The sequence below is a fragment of the Coturnix japonica genome, chromosome 1, assembly GCF_054131305.1.
Source record: "Coturnix japonica strain WE chromosome 1, WE-NBRP24, whole genome shotgun sequence".
Classification (NCBI taxonomy): domain Eukaryota; kingdom Metazoa; phylum Chordata; class Aves; order Galliformes; family Phasianidae; genus Coturnix; species Coturnix japonica.
This window is the reverse complement of record NC_140663.1, coordinates 100,533,425-100,549,042: the sequence shown is the minus strand read 5'-3', so window position 1 is coordinate 100,549,042 and position 15,618 is coordinate 100,533,425. Positions and strand designations below refer to the sequence as shown.

Sequence of the window (15,618 nt, the reverse complement as noted above, 5' to 3'; positions counted from 1 at the left end):
AAAGATGCTTCTGAAAGGTATTCTACATGGAAAAAGTGCAGGGATACAAACATGGGGTGAATCAGCACTCTCCCCTTTGGAAAGGCACTGATTTCATTTGCCCTTCAGATGGCATCTTGGGGTTTATGCACAACAGAAAACTTCCAGGCTCCAGGACATCTCTGTGTGCTTGCCCAATACAGCAAAAATCACTATGCATGAAGGTTATTGATGGGTTATATCCATGCTGTACACAGTAACCCATCAATGCAAATTAACTAGGACTAAGACAAGCAGCTAAGGAATGCTGAGGCAAAAAAGCACAACAGCAGTCCTTTTCAGCTTGCCCAGAGCAAATGAAGGGATGCTGCAGTCATACACTGATGGCTGCAAAGATGAAGCTGTGACTTCACAACACTTTGCTTGTTGCCTCCTGTCTGGGGAGCTCAGGCTGCATGACAGTGCTTCTTCCAAGATAATCTTCTCAAAGGTACAAAATTCCTTCCCAAGAGCAGGGCTTGGTCTCTGGGTTGATGTCAGTCTGCAGGCAGCAATGTCTCCAGTCCTCCTGCTTATCCTCCACTTTCCATTAAATCAGGGCTGTGCATTGGGAATGATGCCACCTCTTCATCCATTTGAAAAGATATGAGTTCCCACACAGTCATCTACACCTGTATATTAGAATTATAGAATCATAGTATCATTAAATTTGGTAAAGACCCTTAAGATTACCTAGTCAAACCATTCTATCCCCACCATGCTAACTAACCATCACAGAATCACAGAATTATCAAGGTTGGAAAAGACCTAGAAGATCATCTAGTCAACCATGTCCCTCAGTGCCACATCCACACGGCTCTTGAACACCTCCAGGGATGGTGACTCCAACACCTCCCTGGGCAGCCTGTGCCATTGCGTCAACCCAACTCCTGAGAGTTTTTACCTGATGTCCAATCCAAACGCCCCCTGGTGCAACTTGAGGCCATTACCTCTTGTCCAATCACTTACATGGGAGAAGAGCTGACCTCCACCTCACTATAACCTCTGTTCATTTGGCTGTAGAGAGTGATAAGTTTTCTCCTGAGCTTCCTCTTCTCCAAACAGAGTAATTCCAGTTCCCTCAGCTGTTGCCCTTAAGACTTGTGCTCCAGACCCCTCACAGCTTTTTGCACTTCTTTGGATATGCTGGGTTGGCCTACATTTGTATTTGGTAAAGTACCCGAACAGGCTGCCCAGAAGAGGCTCCTCGATGAATCTCTTTGAAGAGTCTCCCTGAAGGTTTAAAAACCCTGGTAACTGTAGCCATGCTGTTTTTGTGTTGATTGTAGCCCTACTTCTAGGGAGGCTGGACTAGGTGACCTGCACAGATCCCATTGTGTGACTTCTTGTTCCATGGCCTATCTTCAACCTTTGCTGTGTTCTCCATGGGCAGAAATACTGTAGCCCAAAGTAATTGCTTTTGACAATATTCAAGCAGGCAGCAGCTCTGCGTTTTTAAGGAAATAGATGGGGATATTAACATCAGAGGCTTCATTTTGTTGCATTTTGTAGAGAAGTCATTTGAGACTGCTAGCACCTCTTATGCAGGCCTGTCTTAGGGAGACACAAATCCCTGTTCTGCCTCCTGTGGAGCTCTTTGCATTACACACCTCCCTTTAATGGCACATCAGCATGGGGATGCTTGCAAGGAGATAACAGGCATACCACACACTCAGCTGATTGCAATGCGATAATGAAGAGCCAGTGCACACGTGCTCTCTGCAAGAATCAGATTTCATCATGGAAACTTCTCAGTTGTTATTGCTTTTAAATAATCCCTATCTGGGCCTGTCCTCCCTTTCTTCCCATCTGTTTCATATCTTTGGCAAAGAAATGGAAAAGTCAGTGTTGGCAGTGGGGAGGAAGGCTCATACCCCATTCCTCATCGACAAGCCCAGCCAGCTCCAAACCCCAGCCTCTGTCTTTGCTTCACCTTCACCATTAGGTGTTGTTTAAAAAAAAAAAAAAAAAAAAACTTCCATGTGAACTCATTATCATCACTTTTCCCATCTGACCCACTTAGGTATCTGCGTCACTGCTGATGTTTCAGCACTGAGCAATCTTTCCTCTTTTTCTCCCCACTGCACTCCTCTGCATCTATCCCGGCCGGGGGGGGGAGGAGGGTGGGAGTGGGGGTGATGGTGATGGAGCTCCTGGCTGAACGGCACTGCCTGTGCGTGCATAGGGATCTATATTTATAGGTTCAACGTCTGAGCGGGAGTCGTCCAGGAAGAGCCACGCCACATGTGTGTCAGCACCTAATGGGGCCCTTTCCACCTCTGGAGCCTGATGTGGTGAGTGGATGCTGCCGGCTCAGTGCCTGCTTTGCACCGTCAAACAATGCTGCTTTTTTTAGACTGACAACCTATAATACCGCCGGTGCTGGAGAGAAGTGATAAAGGTAACATTTCACATTGCCAGGCAGAAACTGCCTCTCTTAGGAGAATTTGGCAAAAAAAAAGAAAAAAAAAGAAAAAAAAAAAGAAAAAGAAAAACATAAAGGAGGGGAAAAAGCACAAAGCAGAGTGCGCAATTGTTAGCAGCGATGACGTCCGTGGTCACATAATCTCTCCTGAGCTATGTTTCGAGCAGGATTGGGTGACAGTGCTCAAGGGAAAGTAAGAACCAGCCCCTTCAGGGGTTGCTGGGTCCTGTTAACGCAGCTCATCGTTCTCCAAGCTGGAATATTTCTCTGCAAATTACACGTGAAAAGATAATTATTTCTACAGTACCAGCTTGCTGTAAAGAATGACCACCAAACATGCAGCTTCTGGGAGAAAAGTGGTGCTGCCAGTGAGGGGACTGTGGCAGGAGATGGCCCTGAAGCCATGTGTTTCCCCAGCATTGCACCTGCTTGGCTTACTGGGGGAGGAAGTGGACAGAAGCAGGGACTGTCTCCTGCTGCCAGCTCAGAAAACAACTCCAGGCTCCAACAGGAGATCAGGGATCTTTCAGTTTCCCACATTATCACCTATAATGGAGGAGCAGCTGGCCATATCAGATCTTCTGGCTGTGGTTTTGCAAGGCAAAGCACTGGGCAGTGAGAGGTGCCAAGACCACTTTCTGTGGTCCTGGCATGAGCTGAGGATGGTATTTTGCAATGTGGGGATTTTTCCTGGAGAGGCTTTGCATGAGCATTATTATTATCATTATTATTATTTATTTATTTTTTTGGGCTGAAAATTTTGTGTGACAGCCAGTGCAAGCAGCAGGACATCTCAGCTACAGCCTCTCTTGTTCCTGCACCCAGTCACAGCCACAAAGGTTCATCACTTCTCAATTCACAGCCTGCCCAGGGCCGGTGTGAAACCAGGACTGCGTCCTGGGAGGCCTTGGGCTCTTGGCTCCCACATGAACCACAAGTGCTACAGCCAAAATTCTACTCTCAGAAAGTTCCTGACCTGTTTCAACTCATAGCCAGTTCTTCCCCAGCTATGAGGTTCAGAGGGGACTATCAGGCTTGTGCCTTCCTTCTCCAGGCCTGGAGTAACTCCACTTCTGGGCTTTTGGGACTTCCACATGAGGCCATCACCTTCTCCTATAGGATCTTTTCTGTAAGCTACACAAGCTTGAGTTGTTGTTATTTTTAAATGTTGTTTGTAGGAACCATGATTATTATCCCTGGATGCTGGACATCCTCTTGCCTCCTATCTGTTGTGACCTTCCTTTTGTTCTATGAGGGACTCTTCAATGCTTTAGGTCTCAGGAGAAGCACTGATCAGCTTGTTCTGGACCCAGGTGTAGGAGCAAGGTTGCAGAGGGAGGCTGTAGGCTATTGATCCACTAAGATCTGAATGAACATGATCTTTGAGCTGTAATTATATAGCAGAAGAGCCTCTGCAGGGCAGGCAGAGTCAGCACTTTGAATCGGATGTAATGTGCCTTCTTCCTGTTACTGTAAGTTAGCTGTAAGCGCACCTTCACTTCTCATTTTACAGTGTTCCCTATCAGACATCTCTGCCTTCACTTGGTGAGCGGAAGAGTGGTACTGAGCATAGAGAAACTAAAAACAAGGAGACAAAAGCTGCATCTTCTTTGGTGGCCCATTACTGAAGTGGGCAGATGGTTTAGAGACAGCAAAAATGGGTAAGGCTGAAGTACTCATTGCCTTCTTTACTGCACAATTCATCATCGAGATCTCCCAAGCCTCTCTGCTTAAAGACGAGTTAGAAAAGGAAGGGAGAATGACCAGAGATTATGAGAATCAAGTCAGGGATAGCTTGAGAGATCTGAATCACACCTGGGATATGGTAGGCTGTGTCTAAGGGTGCCAAAGAAAACGGATGTTATCCTCACAAGGCTGCTCTATGTCATCTTTAATGGGTTGTGAAGATCAGACACTGCAAGGGCTGGAGAAAGTCAAATATTGTATTCATTATCAGAAAAGATTGAAAGAACCAGGAGACCACAGCCCAGCTAGTCTCACCTCAATCTCTAGGAAAACCATGGAGCAAGTTGTCTTGGATGATGTTGCTGGGCATAGGAAGGGGGTAGTTGGAAACAGGCTGCAAAGACTGAGGCTAAATCACACCAGCTCAACCTGACTGCTCATGGTGTTAAAAACCTGTAGGGAGCTGTGAGAGAGGAACCAGCTCCTCCACTGCCCGGAGACTGAGCAGAACTGACACCTATGCTCATCTCAGGTAATTTGAGGCACAGATCATTCCTTGCTACAGGCCACATTTTCCTGAAGATGCTGAAGAATGGTAGCATAAGGTCCAGAAGGTGCTCCAATATTCTGCATTTTATGATAGTAGCCAACAAAACTGATATTACTGCTAAGCCTTTGTTCTTCTCATTTTCTATCCCACTGCAGATGTGCCTCTGCCTACTGGACGTGTTTCCCATCCTAGAGAACACGATGATTCAATTGGGATGAATCCAACCACTCTTGTTCTTCTTTCTTTCCTCTTCAGTGATGGTGGCAGATGAGGGTCCTGGTAAGCCATTTCATGAGGACTGTTCACAACTCAGCCCCATAAATGTACATTTCCAAAGGATTTGAGTCCACAACTCAGCCCTGTATATGTACATTTCCAAAGGATCTGAGTTTTGCAGCACCTCAGGAACAGTGGTGCTGTCAGATTTGGCCAGGAGGCTTAACAGGTGGCCAGCTTGTCAACAACCAATATCAACTCTGCCAGAAAATCTAGGGCAGCGTCTCACCTTACCAGGAACAAGTGCTCAGCTGGTTATGGACACATGAGACTGCAGCTCTTGGACATTGTAGGAGGCCTGGGAGCTGGGATTTCAAAGCTGATATACAGCCCTATTGGTTTTCGGACCAAATTTTCCATGAAAAGAAGTTAATCTAAAAACAAACATTTCAGACATGCAAAACCAACAGATAATAATTTCATACTTCAGGACTGAAAGTTTTGCAGTTGCACACCAGATATGCTCCCTGCAAATAATGCAAAGTTTAGCTTTCTCTTTTTTATTTATCATTTTTCTTTAGTAGAAAAATAAAGAGAAAACTGGGACCATTGCAGCCAGTTTCCCATGATGAGAAATATTTCTGTAAAAGTTGCAGTCCTTTGTGTTGGCCATTATTTACTATATGCAGATAGACAAAAGGAAGTCTTAATTTTCAGAGTATGAATATTGATGTTGTAAATTCAAATGGGGCTTTTGCATTTATTGCTATACGCTATTTGCATAGTGTCTGTGGAGTCTTGTATCCTTGCGGTGAATATATATGGGAATAAATCAGCATGCACTAATTGCTGAGTCTTAGTCTGTGGTCTAAGGATTACTGTTGAAATTGTGATGGCAGGGATCTGGTCCAAGAAGATTTCTGAATTAGGCTGAAGTGAAAAAATGTTGAAACTAGCATAGTTTGGCACCTAAGTGGAGCATTAAATAGGGTTTTGCAAGGAGTTGTGACAGATTTCAGGGAACCTCCAAGGCTCAAAGCTTTCCTGCATATCTCCAGTAGAAGGATCAGGGCAAAAAGCTGAAAGCATGGTACAGAAAAGCCAGGTTCTCTTGTCTGATAATATGGCGTTTAGTGTATCTAGCAGCTGGCTAATGCAATTGCTGTGTTGGACATATCTACAAGAATGATGCCTTTGGGATTATTTCTCCTGGCTCTGAACTTTGTCAGTAGAATTTCTCAATATCCCAGAGGAATCTTGAGCACAAAAATGTTCCCTGTGCTGTATTATCTATGGATGTGGGAAGTTTGTCTCCTTGATAAACCACTGAGACTGCTTCCCTGACAGATTTACCAAAGCCTCTGCTCCAGGAGAAAAAGGATCTCAGCAATCAGCCAGACCATTCCTGGTTATCAGGGTGAGTGATAGGGCCAGCATCCCTGCATCACCCACTGCTCACAGCCTGAAGGATAGACGCAGTGCTGGAGGATGAGTGTGCCCCATGCCCTGTGAACATAGCCTGGTTGGCTGCCTTGGAGAAGCACATTATAACATGGATTATTACCCATAACCTCCTTTCTATGGTGGGGAACCTGTTTTAGCACACGGTTGGACTTCATGATCTCCAGAGGTCCCTTCCAATCCTTACAATTCTATTATTCCCATGATCTTCTGTCTCTTGCCTAAGGAACAAGCCCCAGTGGTGGGAGTGGGGCTCTGAAGTGCAACCCTTGCACCTACCAGCACCAGTGTGTCTCTGGTCATTCATCATATGCCTCAGGAGCAGTGCACTACAGCTGGGAGCAAAGCAAGCAAAATACTGCTGTCCTGCTTCACAAACCAATGAGCAATTTGCATAACTGGGGCAATGCTGATGTAAAGCTGAGCATCTCCTTTGGGCACATGGCATGTTGTAGAGGATGTTCCATGGTTCTCTGGAAAGTTTCTTTTCTGTCTCATCTGTGATGATCCCTTCACTGAGGTTTTTCTTTTTTCTCCAGCTCTCTCACCACTTGATTCCAAATCTTTGTATTGCATCTTGTTGCAGCTTGAATTGTTTTTCAGCTGTGGTGCACAAAAGCTGTGGTCTTGCTTTGCTGCAGGGAGGAAAGCAGGCCTAGCCCTAGGACAAAACCCAGAACCCTCCGTAAAGGCAAGACTACTTCTGAGAGCACAAATCCTCTCTGCAGCCACATGGTACATCTACCTCTGATAGCAGAACTGCGGTGGGTTGAGTGAGCATGTGGGTGAAGGCAATGCATATCCTTCTCTTCTCCCATCCTTGAGGAGCTTATACAGGATCTCTTCACCCTGTGAACTGCTCCGGCCTTAATGCTTTATGTTTTATAAATTTGTTTGGAACATTTATGATGGCAATTGTTCCGTCTGTCGTAAGAGCCAGGAAGCTATGTGAAGCTCTTAGCCTCTCCTTTGCGTTCAGCAGTGACTCATCTGCTCTGCAGGCTGACTGGTAGCCTACTGCTGGCCTGAAGCACAGTCCATCAAGAGATGCTTGAGAGCTGGCATCCGTGTATGTACATGATGCACAGTGGAGGAGGGAGGCTCCCAGTTCATGTCATGTTGCATTACCCCACCGCTTGGCCAGTTGTGACCAAGGACACAGAAAGGCAGTGCCCAGCTGACCTCCAGCAAGCACTAGAGCAGGGGTGATGGCTGGAATAACAGTGCTTAGCCTGGTCCTGTAGCAGTGTGCTTCCTGAGAGCTGGGCTGAGGTAGTGAAACAGGAACCTTAAGGCTGTGCTGTTGTTTTTCATCCCCCTCCAGCAGGATTAGAGCACGTGGCTACACTTCTTTGGCTTGTGATAGGATTTTCTTCCTGAATTTCATGCCGAGTTTGAGCTCAGTAATCTTCCACTCAGAGCATGACAGACGACTTCCCACATCACCGACTCAAAACGTTAATCCCCGCTCCTGGATGCAGCCACGCAGTGCCTGCCCATGGTGCTCTTCCCACCATCCCAAGGCTCCCGAGGCGCTTGTGCTTTGTCCCACTCACAGCCAGCCCCAGCTTCCCCCACTCCTCACCCTCCCCTCGCTGTCCCAAAGCTCCTGACATCAGCAGACGTCGGCACAAAGCGGCTCAGGAGGAGGCGTGAAAGGATGAAGGCACAAAGCCAAAAATTGAATTAGTGCTTATTAGGCGGGCAGCTGGTGACGCCGGGGAGTGGCCACGTGTGAAACGCAGGGTGCCGCGTGTGCCACACTGGCTGCCACAGCACATGTGGGGCAGTGTCCCTGCATCCCAAGCCCAGCTAGGCGTTGAGAGGTGAGGTAGGTTTGCCCCATTCTGTCATTTTTAAATGTCTCCCACAGCCCAACAGACTGACACATCCTATCGTGATGTGGTTTGCAATCCATGCTTAGTGAAAAATACCTGGCTGCTGTTGGTCCTCCTAATAACGCCGGATCTGCGGCTAGACGTAAGTACTGATTATTAATTCAAGAGGTTTCTTCTTCAAAGGGCATGGAGATCTCCTTTCTTGCTCATTGCCTGCTCATCCTCTTTGCAGGCAGTGTGCATGGTGAGCCAAAAGAGTGCTGGTTCACTGCTTCCCACGTTCGTTAAAAATGCTGCTTATCTCAAATACAACATCCTAATATTGAATATTGCACAGTGCTGCATGGAAACATGGTACCTCAAAGGCAATACAGTGCTACATGCTTTATTGCTGGATAATTGAGAGGGCTGAAAATATGAGCTCATGGCAGAAGAGGAAAACTGCTGGGAGCCAAAGATGGGAGCTGGCTTCAGACATACTTATTCCTGCCTTTGAGACTTATGGTGGTGATGGTAGGATCTCAGATGTAAGTTCTTCTGGAACCCTCTCTCCCACCAAGACCTGCGTGGGGTGGGCTGACATTTGATGGAGCTGATGGAACATGGACCAGCTAGCTGGAGTTGAAGGCTAAACATGCTGCAGAGCCCGCAGAATGACAGCAAAGCTTCATGACTCCTCCCTGGCTTGCAAAATAAGCTGCTCTTATCCCCCATGCAAACACCCATGCACCTCTCAGTAATCCCTGGCTTGGTGTGCCTGATTTAAACCTCCAGCTTTGTCCTGCTGCTCAGGAAAGAGGAATGGAGGCTGCAGCCTGCAGAGGACAGGGATAGGGCCATGTAGGCAGGACATAGCTTTTCTGTTTGTGCTCCTGGCTGGGATCTGAACAACCAAATGCAAAAATGCTATACAGCTGGCCCAGACAGTCCTACTGAAGATTCAGCTACAGCTATAGGCTGCGATTGGCTTCTTTATTCCTTCTTTCAATTTCTCACAAATATAATCTATTACCGATGCCATGCTTTCCCTTTTCCAGTACATTATGGGGCTTTATCAGCTAAGCTTTTATTTCAGAAGCTTTATTGGCTAAGCTTTTATTTCAGCCCCCTATGTGATGAGCTGGGGAATAAAGGTTAAAAAGACCAACTGCAAGCGTATCTGTAAGCAGAGCTTGCATAACCCCAGAGTGCTGACGTAACCAGCTGGGCAGAGGAGTGCAGTGCCCACTGAGGGCAACCCATGGCTCACCCAGCTCCTGCGGGAGCTACTGCTGAGGCTGCAGGCTGAAACAGACCCCGAGGGAAGTTCATTTGGAACAGTGAGGGCTTTTTTATTGGTTTTTATAAGGAGCGTTCTGTGTGGATCGCCTGCAGGGTCTTTGTGCGCCTCCGTGGAAATCAGGGAAATAAACAAGCCTGGAAGTGACTGCTTGTGCTTGAAATCCCTTCGCTGGGGTCTAACAGCCCCAGACAGGACCACATGTGGGTTGTGAGGGCAGAGCAGCAACTGTCCCCTCACTGTGCACAGGAACTTGGGGCAGGAGCTGTGGATCCACTGGGGACACTGGGCATCCCCTGGCTGGAAGCAACCAGCTGGGGTCTTTAGGGCAAGGAAAGCCAGGGCAAAGCTCATTGAAAGTCTCATGAGCCCACTCAGGGGCAAAGGATCAGGACCCTTGGTTTAATCCCAAGATAATTCTCATCATACTGTGGGTGGTCTGGGGTTGGTCCTTGGCCTTGAGTTCCTCCAGCACTCCACTCTGTGCCAGCCCCCTTACCAGAGGCAAGGCACATCCCAGCCCCTTCCCATTGCAAGGGGCCATGCCAGCACCTCACAATCACAACATGACTCTCAGAGCCAAGTCACACCCTTTCACTGTATGACTCCTGAGATACTGATTAGCAGAGACGCTTTCTTGTCTAACGTTTGTCATTCAGATAATCCCTCTGGGCTCAGGTATATAGGAGACTAGACAGCGTCTCATCCTCTGCCAAGGTGGAAGCTAGCTGCAGACACAGAGCAGAAGCCTCTTGGTTTCCTCTGGAGAGGCATGAAGAGTTGGACATCATAGAAAGCAGAAAATCAGTGCTGTCTGAGCTGGTCACTGCCACTGCCCTCTCACTGCTGGGAGAGGGCTGCTGGCTTGTCTGACCATTCCCATTGTTACTCTCAGGGGCCACGTTATTATGATGGCTTTGATGTCATCACTCATCTCTGATGGGTACTGGCTGCAATTGTCTCTAGTATTTGTCAGGAATATTTTTGAACAGAATCATAGAGCCACAAAAATCAGTAAGGCTGGAAAAGACCACTAAAATCCCCTAGTCCAACCACCAGCCCACCCCCACCATGCACACCGACCATGTCCCTCAGTGCTACATCCACATGGCTCTGGAACACCTCCAGGGACAAGAGGCAATGGACACAAACTAGGATGCAGGAGACACAGAACACTAGGCAGCATATATGTGCTGAGCAGGTGACAGAGCACCGACACAGGCTGCCCAGAGGCTGTAGAGTCCCTTCCTTGGAGATCTTCAGCAGTTGCCTGGACATGGGCCTGGGCACACTAATCTGGGTGTCCCTGCTGGAGCTAGGTTTGGTCCAGATGGACTCAAAGCATTTTAGCAGATGACTGGCAACCCATTTACCCAAACTTCTGTTCTCTACACATACAGTCACTACACACACAGTAAACTTCTCCAGACTAAAGGAATATGCTATCACAGGAAAATGGTGCTTGAGGAGTAGCTTGACTGGTGTTTTGTGGCAGTGAACAACACAGTTTGTGCTGTGTTTTGTAACAGGCTCAGGAAGGTGCAATTGTCTGAAGGCAGCGTGGGAAGTGCACGCCATGGTGCTACTCAGCGGCTGAGTTATGGTTTAATTGCTGAGAAAACTTCCTCAAGTGAAACTGAGGTAGGCACAACCGAAAACAGAAGGTGAGAGAAACTGTCTCTCCCCTCTTTATGACTGGGTGAACTTAGTGCTAAGCTGCCTGCTGACAGGAATGGGCTGAACAGCAGGGAGGTGAAGAAGAGCCTTCACAGAAGGGGACTCCACCCCAAAGACACCAAATCTACCTGGGGTAAAATGGACAGCAACTGATACTATGGTTTTGTTTTTTTTAATTGAGGGAAAGAAAGGGAAAGGGAATTGCTGGATCGAGCCCTGGGCAACCTGATTTATCTGTGCATGTCCCTGTTCATTGCAGGGTAGTTGGACTAGATGACCTTTAAAGGTCCCTTCCAACTCTAAGGGTTCTATGATTCTGTGATTCTATGATGGGTTGTTGTTATGCTGTCCAGGGAAGGCTCAGGATCAGTGTGTGGGGAATGCTGGAGACTGCTGCAGACCTTTTGTCAGTCACGCATCTTCCCCTGTTTTGGAAGAGCAGCACCCAGCACTCAGATCTGCTGTATACTGGCTCAGTAAAGGCTTGTAGGTGGTTTAAAAAGCTGCCCTGTTCTCATAGAGAGAAATCACTGTTAAAATGATTTCTAATCTCAGCACTCAGGCTTGCTGGAAATGACTGAGAACAAGAAAAAATGGAGTGATATGATGTGGGGGCCCTTTAGGGCACAGGAATCATGCAGGCTCAATGGAGAAGAGATTTGCTCAGTGAGTGAGTGCAGATGTACTTCCACTGCACTGGAAAGGTGTGCAGTTGTCTTCTAAAAATGGGTAGAAAGAGATTGCCACACATTTACTGCATCTAACACCATTCCTTATGCACCTTAGGGGTGTTTCCGTGCAAATTCTCATCCATTCTCAGACCATTATGCATCGACATGATGTATGATCCATTCTGCACGGGGGATACAATATATTCTCTGTAAAAGCAAAAGATGTCACAAATGTGATCTTTTTTTTGTTCATTTATTTTGTTTTCTTTGAATCTAACTCATCTTCAGGGCAAAGCAAAGGGGCCCAAAATTATGAGGTTTTTTATAGGGTTCATACTCCACCCATCCTTCTCTCAAGCAAGTGGCCTGAAAAAACAGTAGATGAGTTTTCTTCATGCATGTGCACCTGTAGAGAATTTTGTAGGGACAGAGAAAGCTTGAACACAACCTCTAGGACCTTCATGAACCCACTTGTGCCAGCACACAGCCATTTGCTGTGGAGTTGTGTACCATACTTTGCATGTTGAGTTGCTCCCAGGCTGTGAGCCATCCTCTTGGAGGCTGACGGATGTGTCCAGCTTGTAGCTTGGAAAAGTCGATGCCTCTCAGCTTCCCACAGAGGAAAAACAGAGAGGAACTGGCTCTAAATAACTCCATAATGTGCTCAGGAGGGCTAGAAGATAACTGAAGGGATGAGTTCACTTCCCAGCGATACCAGCCATCTGTTGCTTCTTCTCTGTGTCCCTGACTTCTTTGAACTCAAATACACAAGTGTACTTTGACATAAAAAGGATTTAGGGCTCTGAAATGAGGAATAGAAGGAAGACAGATCTTTTTCTCGCATGAAGTTTTAAGGCAATCTCCATTGCACCAACCAAAGGAGCTGTGAGTGTGGGAGAAAATAAATGTAATATTGTAAAAACATCTGAATATTACACCCATAAAAATACAGCCCAAGCTTATAAAACTTTAAAAGCAGCAGTATTAAACATGCAGAGGAGAACAACTGAGAGCAGAAGGGAGAGCAGTAAACAAAAGAAGAATGAAGCTGAAGGAAACATGCAAAAAGCATGTGGCTTAGCACAGGTGATCTGGGCATCAACCCAACATGAACTAAATACTTTAAGGCCCCAGTGTGAATTCAAAGCTTTGTCTCACTTGTCAGTAGCAGCCATTGGGTTGGGCAGCAGGTAATGGGAAATGGATGCAAAGGCTGGAATTTATGAGCTGTGAGAGCACAGCGATAGAGAATGTTGGGTCGAGAGAAGATACCTCCAAATTATGTGATTCCACACATCAGAACCACTGTTTTCAATTGCAAGACTGGCTTGTTGAAGGCACCTGGCTTCTTGAAGGCTGTGGACAGGACAAAAGCCAGTATGGCAGCTGGGGTCAGGGAAGGAGCAAGGAGCAGGGACAGCAATGGGCAACCCAAGCACTGCTAAATAAATGTGCCAGCACATGCTAAATGCAAGGAAGGACAGAACAGGATTACTAACTGTAGTCTGCACCTGACTTGCTCAAGTCAGAGCACGGAGGACATGAGGTCTGTCTGGTTCCTTGCTGCTAAGCAGGAACGTGCTCATTAAGATAAGGTGTTGTGGAAGAGATTTAGTCTGGGTCAGGAGCCAGCCAATGGGTAGAAAGCAGGCTGTGCTTGGAAGGGGATTTAAGAGCTGGCAGTGTGTTCCCAGTGGAGTTCATCAAGGAGCTGTTTTGGATGCTGTCTTAATTTGTGTTTTCTTTAAAAGATCAGAGCAGAGAGAGCAGGGATGACGTGAAGCTGGGAGTCACTGTGAGTACTGATAAGGGCTGGAATATGATGTAGGAGGAGCTGACTGCCCTTAAGGATGAGACTGAGACAAATGGGAAGTAATTTAGCAGGAAAAAATGTGCTGCCATGTACTTGGACACTAGCATCAAGAATTTCTGCTAGATGTTGGCAGCTTATCCACAAAGCAGCAGAGATGGATCACACAGGCATGAGATGGCTCAGAGCCACAAGCATCTTGTGGCTACAAAAAGGCAAATGCAAATGGAGGTGGCGTCAGCGAGGATATTTCCAGAAAGGCCTGGAGTGTGAGGCCAGGGGTTATGGGCTCAAAGAGACCTTGGCAATGCTTAGGTCCATGCCAGCACTTCTGGGATCTTCTCCTGTGCCAGCCCTGCCCTTTGCCCTCACCTGATGGACCCCAGCATCTCCCCAAATCTCAGAGCTATGTGAGATCATGCCTGCCTCCACAAGTTCTCCATCATCTGATGCATCTGCTAGGCAAGGAGATTTATTTAGGCTTGAGGAGAAAGTTGGCCATTGAGCAAATACCTCCAAACTATTCCTTGACTATGTTTAGATGAGAAATGACAGAATTAATGACTGCTGGAGGAACAAAATGCTGAGAAGCCCTTCCTGCAGGAATCCTAGGGGCAAAGTTCTGCCTAGTTTTAGGCTGGAGCTCTGTGAGGCTATGAAAAGGATTGCATACTATGACTGTGTGTGACAGAAGAAGATGTGACAGAGCAGCCCAGGAGATCCTGTCTAGTCTTATGATTTTAAACACATTTGCTATAAGCAGAATCATCAAAATCGATAGAGCAGCACGCAAGGGCACAGAGATAAGCACTGGTATTAAATGCACACATAGAATGAATCATGGCCAGTATTTGGAAGGAGATTAAAAATATATTTTTTTCAGATTTGTCTTTTGAAAGTTCCTCCATGATCTTGAAGAGAATCCAAAATTCAGAGTCTCCAGGACAAGGTAAGAAAAGGAAGCCAGAAAAGACAAAGCCGCTGCCTCAAATTGCCTCCTTCGAAAGGCAGAGCAGGTCCTGCCTGTGTCAGCTGTCCCAAAGCCTAGAAGGGCCCTCCTTCCAGGATTGCATGGAGGGGAGGAGCTCTTGACCTCTGGATACTCCAGTCCAGCTTCTGGCCCCCTTGCATCACACTACTTTGGAACACAAAGACCAGACCAGCCTCTTCTTCTAGTTCACCAGTCATACAAGTAGGTGTCTAATCAAGGAAACCACCTGAATGCTACCTTCCTCAATGGTCTGCCTCCAACACAAATCGAATTTTTATGGTGCTCATTTGGAGTCAACTCCAATTGGCATCAAAGTTCCAATCACACCCTTTTTGGACAAAACAGATGGTCACAACCAAGAGGGCAGTAGTTAGCTTTACTCCTCACATCCCCTGAGCGAGGACAACCTGAGAGTGGTGACAATGGACCCATCTAAGTAGTAGTGGCGTCTCTTATGAGACACTTTCATTAGTACATCTGCTGTCAGAGTGCAGCATGACAGGGGACCCTCTTCCTCAGTTGCCTCCCACACACCACTTCCTGAGGGTGCCCTGATGGTCAGCCTAACCTTGCCTTAGGGACAAATACGAGGGTATGCTGGGGACTTGCAGAGGAGGAATTCTGGGATTAGTGATTGCACTGAAAATAGCAGTTGACTTTTCCTGTGCTGAAGAATGGTTTTCAGAAAACCTTAGCTGTCCTTTTATAAATGTGTGATTTAGGTTTTTTTTTATTCCAACAGTGACAGGACTGTCAGAGAAGGAGGGTTAAATGGAGAGTAATTGCTGTCTCATGCAGGAGATCACCTTTTGCCTTGGGGCTGCATTTTACTCCCCACTCTGCAGTTTCCTCTGGAGTTAATAGCAGAATATCTTCAGTCTTAATGCTCCAGGATGCTAAGGCCTCTACTGAGAGCAACTTTCAAGCAGCACCAAAGGTTGTACTTCTCTTTGTCTGCAAAGCTGTGGAAATCTGCCCCTCATTACAACCCCACTG

General features: G+C 46.8%; 1 long non-coding RNA gene across 1 annotated transcript; it reads left to right on the top strand.

The window, feature by feature from the left end:
• Positions 1-2,049: 2,049 nt before the first annotated feature.
• LOC146762608 (uncharacterized) lies at positions 2,050-5,741 on the top strand. The gene is made up of 2 exons (XR_014939753.1): positions 2,050-2,312; positions 4,835-5,741. It is a non-coding gene; the product is annotated as an uncharacterized LOC146762608 (long non-coding RNA).
• The last annotated feature ends 9,877 nt before the right edge of the window (positions 5,742-15,618 follow it).